The sequence below is a fragment of the Chiloscyllium plagiosum genome, unplaced genomic scaffold (assembly GCF_037043375.1).
Source record: "Chiloscyllium plagiosum isolate Xiang-an unplaced genomic scaffold, Cpla_swu_hap1 HiC_scaffold_34, whole genome shotgun sequence".
NCBI lineage: Eukaryota > Metazoa > Chordata > Chondrichthyes > Orectolobiformes > Hemiscylliidae > Chiloscyllium > Chiloscyllium plagiosum.
The window spans coordinates 34,301,869-34,307,868 of NW_028270172.1; positions in this window are offsets into that span (position 1 = coordinate 34,301,869).

The window sequence follows — 6,000 nt, forward strand, 5'->3', positions numbered from 1 at the left end:
GATTGTCTTATCAGTGTCAAAGAAGAAAATTTTCACGTCCACCGCACTCTGACTTTTGTTCGCAATCTTCTCGTTAGGTTTCCAAATATTAACGCTGTGTATTTTTTTGTGGGATGCTGCGATTTGGAGGGGTCGGGGTGCATGTTTCTTTTTTGGTCTGCAATATGGTGTAGATTGTGTGTTTCCATTCCCACCCTTCATTATTGAGGTGAGAGTCTGTCTGTAAATGGCTGGTCGGTGTTTTCCAATAATCTGATTCGTTCCTAAAATTTGTAGAAGTACGTTGCAAAACTTCTAGACTTGAAAATTACAGAAACTGTAAAAATTTGGCTTCAGACAGCACACCCAACTGTTCGGTGTTTCAATGTGAATGTAATCATTTTAATGTGTATTTCGTGTCAAGGCATATTACCTGCCGGAGTACAATACGTTTCAAATTGAAAATCATTGAAAGCGCAATAGAAAAACTTTTCTCCCTGCACAATGTTCTGTTCAGGGATACTTCAAAACACTTGGAATGTACATTGTAAAATCAGGAGTATTCAATTTCAGACATACAATTTAAGGGATTCTACAAATTTTAGCACCTTGGTGTGAAATGGTTTTAAAACCCTAGACAGTGACCTTTCCCAATTGTGCCTCAGTTTTGGCTGCCCCAAATTTTAGTCATTCCTCAGCATGTTGCTGGACCTCAATGTGCCAGTTTGCAACATTTGGCAAAGGATAACCCTTTATATCATAAGACCAAAAAGTTTCAGGCTGACAAAGGCCCTTCTTATCAGATAAATTCCTTTATGTCTTGACTTTTGCCCCTCTGCATGCAGCTTTGGGGTAGCTGTCATGAGGAAAAAAATGTTGCCCGGGTCTTCATCAAATGTGCCTTTGTAAAGGAAGAATCGCGATATAGTCATTGAGATGTATAGCACGGACACAGACCCTTCAGTCCAATGTAGAGCCATAGAGATGTACAGCATAGAAACAGACCCTTCAGTCCAACTTGTCCATGCCAACCAGATACTCCAATCCAATCAAGTCTCACCTGCCAGCACCCGGCCCATATCCCTCCAAACCTTCCTATTCATATACCCATCCAACTGCCTCTTAAATATTGCAACTGTACCAGCCTCCACCACTTTCTCTGGCAGCTCATTCCATACACATACCACCCTCTGCATGAAAAAGTTGCCTCGTAGGTCTCTTTTATATCTTTCCGCTCTCACCCTAAACCTATACCCTCTAGTTCTGGACTCCCCGACCTCCTAGGGAAAAGACTTTGCCTATTTACCCAATCCATGTCCCTCATAATTTTGCAAACCTCTATAAGGTCACCCCTCAGCCTCCGACGCTCCAGGGAAAACAGTCCCAGCCTGTCCAGTCTCTCCCTATAGCTCAAATCCTTTAACCCTGACAACATCCTTGTAAATCTTGTCTGAACCCTTTCAAGTTTCACAACATCTTTCCAATAGGAAGGTTACCAGAATTGCATGCAATCTGCCAACAGTGGCCTAACCAATGTCCTGTTCAGCCGCAACATGACCTCCCAACTCCTGTACTCAATACTCTGACCAATATAAGAAAGCATACCAAAAGCCTTCTTCACTATCCTATCTACCTGTGACTCTACTTTCAAGGAGCTATAAACCTGCACTCCAAGGTCTCTTTGTTCAACAACACTCCCTAGGACCTTACCATTAAGTGTATAAGTCCTGCTAAGATTTGCTTTCCCAAAATGCAGCACCTTGCATTTATCTGAATTAAACTCCTTTTGCCACTTCTCAGCCCATTGGCCCATCTGGTCAAGATCCTGTTGTAATCTGAAATAACCTTCTTCGCTGTCCATTACACCTCCAATTTTGGTATCATCTGCAAACTTACTAACTGTACCTCTTATGCTCGCATCCAAATCATTTATGTAAATGACAAAAAGTAGAGGACCCAGCATCAATCCTTGTGGCAGTCCACTGGTCACAGGCCTCCAGTCTGAAAAACAACCCTCCACCACCACCCTCTGTCTTCTACCTTTGAGCCAGTTCTGTATCCAAATGGTTGGTTCTCCCTGTATTCCGTGAGATCTAACCTCGCTAATCAGTCTCCCATGGGGAACCTTGTCGAACGCCTTACTGAAGTCCATATAGATCACATCTACACTCTGCCCTCATCAATCCTCTTTGTTACTTCCTCAAAAAACTCAATCAAGTTTGTGAGACATGATTTCCCATGCACAAATCCATGTTGACAATCCCTAATCAGTCCTTGCCTTTCCAAATACATGTACATCCTGTCCCTCAGGATTCCCTCCAACAACTTGCCCACCCCCGACGTCAGGCTCACTGGTCTATAGTTGCCTGGCTTGTCCTTACCACCCTTCTTAAACATTGTCCATGCAAACCAGATATCCCAACCCAATCTAATCCCACCTGCCAACACCTGGTCCATATCCCTTCAAACCTTTCCTATTCGTATACCCATCCAGATGCCTTTTAAATGTTGCAATTGCACTAGCCTCCACCACTTCCTCTGGCAGCTCATTTCATACATGTACCACCCCCTGCGTAAAAAAGTTGCCCCTTAGGTCTCTTTTATATCTTTCCCCTCTCACTCTAAATCTAGACCATCTAGTTCTAGACTCCCCCACCCCAGGGAAAAGACTTGTCTATTTATCCTATCCATACCCATCATGAGATGCATTAGTTTTTGTTCAAATTCATCCCGAGCTGCTCTGTGATGCGGACATTCTGCTCTAAAGGTTGTTTCCAGGGGTGCAAACCAAGACAAACACCCATGACAGAAGGCCTGAGAAACACCATAGTCCTGCTCCCTCATTAGAATAGTGGTCTAACCCAAAAGTTACCACACCTGAGGCAAAGGGAGAGGTTGACAAGGAGAGTAACTCATGGTAATCTCAGCTAAAGTGGGAATTGAACCCACACTATTGGCATCACTTTGCATCATAGACCAGGCTTACAACCAACTGAGCTCCTACTTAAGGCCTAACAATTTAGTATAAGATACTCTGTGGTCTACCTTTAAGTAGCCAGTCTTTACTTGCCTGTGAGCCTTACAGGCCATTTTACTGTTACATTTCAAAGTGTAATAGCTTGGTTACTACATTATTTGTCACAAGCTGGGAACCAGTTATTATGTGGACACATCAGTTCTTGCAGCATTGAATTCAGGTGCTGATGTAACAGCCCATTAGCTACGCGGTCAATAAAAAGAAATTCAGTGGATGAAACTCCTACATTTTGCATCCAAAAATAGTTGATTATTTTGCATCGTGGGAGCCAGATGAAATAAAATGGTTGGCATCAGATGTCAGTGGATAAGACTCAAATCATTTAAATGGATGTAATGTTAAATGAGACTGAGGAAAATCAACCTGAATTAGTGCCAAAGAAAAACTGAGTGAATCATGCAGAAGCAAAATAGTTGCCATCACACCTATAGTCCAAAATTGCGTGGCTCGCTGATGATGTCATAAAGGCATTTGGGAAGTTTAAAAAAAGTGCAGACTAACATTCACCAGCTTTCTAAAAGGCAGTACTGCAGTAAAAAAAGGCCAGTTACATCCAGTTGTGGGCAGGACTGAAAGAGTTAAATTTGTTTAAAAGTTGAGGGATGAGTAATAATAACAGTAAAAATCCAGACTAAAGTTACAAAAAAGTCAACACACATCTCTAAATTATTAGATTCACCAACCTAAGTTTCAAAACCTGAGCAGAAACCATGTGAGCTTGCTGCCAATTTTTCAATAAAACTAAAAACAATGCAGCCAGAAAGTCTACGTTACAGAAACACCAAATGCTAATTTGAAGAAGAAAGCATTTGATTAGAAAGACCACATAGCCCTACTGGACCAGAGGGCTGCTCTCTCATTAGAAAGAGAAAGAGAGAGACTTGTGGTGGTTCAACCTGAAGGTCACCACATATCAAGCAAGGGGAGAGATTGAGAAGAAGAGTCCTTCATGCTAATTTCAGCCAGTATAGGAATTGAATTCACACTGCTCACATCATATTTCATCACAAACCAGTCATACAGCCAACTAAACTAACTGACTATTATTAGAAAGACCAAGGTCATAAGATTCCATGTTGTTGACATTTTCACAACACATGAACTAATGATTAGGTGAAAATGCTAACTACCCAAATGGGCAATTTCAAGGAGTACTGGAGACCTGTCTTTGGAATTCTTTTCCACAAAGAGCTGTGAGGACAGAATCTTCGTGTATTTTTAAGGCTGAGATAAATAGATTCTTGATCAGTCAGGGAAATTGAGGGTAACAGGAAACAAGGCAGGAAAGTGGATGTGAGGAATGTCAGATCAACCTTGATCTTCTTGAATGGCCAAATAGGCTTGAAGGGGTGATCAGGCTATTTCTATGCCTAATTCTGATGGTATTATGGGTGGTATCTCTCAATCCTCCAGGACATGAAACTTTCCTCAAATGACACCAGTATTATGTTTCTTCTGGAACAAGAAGAGTTAAAGCCTGCGCAGGATATTTTCAACTGTCACTGGCTTCTGTCAGGTGCAGACCCCTGTAGACTGCACCCATATTGCTTTCAGAGCACCTTATCATCAATTTGCACAGTTCACCAACAGAAAAGATTCCTACTCCATCATTGTTCAACTTATCTGTGATCATCAATGCCTGGTTTTGGAGGTTGGTGTCAGATATCCCAAGAGCTATCTTGTTGCATATGTAACAGAGCATTGCCAGATTCCTGCCTCTTTCCAAAGTTCTTGGGCCATACAAGAATGGCTGAAGGGTGGCATGGGCTACCTCCTTGAAAAATGGCCTATGAGATCTTTATTAAACCCTCAGACTAAAACAAAATGGAGATACAACATTGCCCATACTTCCACAAGGGTCATAGGCTGATTAAGAGGGCAGCTGCCCACATGAACAGCCAGGATTCTAGTGGGTGAAAGAGGGTGAAGATTTCCAACCACTGATTGGACCATAAACCAAGTGCTTGTGATGTGAGGAGGACAAACAGCCAAAGTAAGTACAGGGTCAGAGATCCAGGGAAAAAGGAATTCAGCATGGACTAGTACAGGTTCTTGACTGCCTGAGTATGTGCACTTTATACCACCTGCCATGGCAGCAGTGAAGGGTATTGGCATGACTCTGCTGAATGATTGAACTCTGACCCCCATTGGCTAAAGGCAACAAGAAGCCAGATATTGAGGTTGGGGACCATGAGGATACAGAGGAGCTACAGTAGGGTCAGGGATCCACAAGTTAAGAAATAGTGAAAAGAGTCAGGAACCCAAACTCTTAAGAGAAGAGAAAAAAGCTGCTTACATAGAGTCAAGGACCCATGAGAGGCAGCAGTAAATTGATAGGAATAAATAGGAAATATGGCATGGTGTCCAGAGTGGGAGGAGGTAATAATAAAAAGGTATTACAAAACTTAAGAAATGGCCCAGCTGTGTTAACAATTCTAATGAGCAAATATGGGTCCAAAACACATGGGAGAGAAATGCTGGGAGGCAGCACTTTGAAACTCAGCAACACTGTAGCAATCGCCAATTGATGGAGCAGAAGTGAGGTCTGAGGTCATTGAATGAGACTTCAGGATCAGCAGCAGGGAGGTCTGAAGCTGCTGTCACAAGGGAAATGCTACAATTGTGTACAAAATTAAAAATCACACAATAGTCTAACAGGTTTATTTGGAAGCACTAGCTTCCAGAGCGCTGCTCCTTCATCATGTGGTTGTGGTGTATAAGATCGTAAGACACAGAATTTATAGCAGAAGTTTACAGTGTGATGTAACTGAAATTATATATTGAAAAAGACCTGGATTGTTTGTTAAGTCTCATCTTTTAGAATGAACATGTTGGTTTCAGTTCTTTCATATGTAAATCGCAGAACATTTTAAAGATACATTCTCAAATGAACTTTAACAATTGATGTCATGTTGGCCCAGATAATGCACTTAAGGTGTGAGGTGCCCTATCTGAGACTGTCTGTTCAAACTGATTGTAATCCA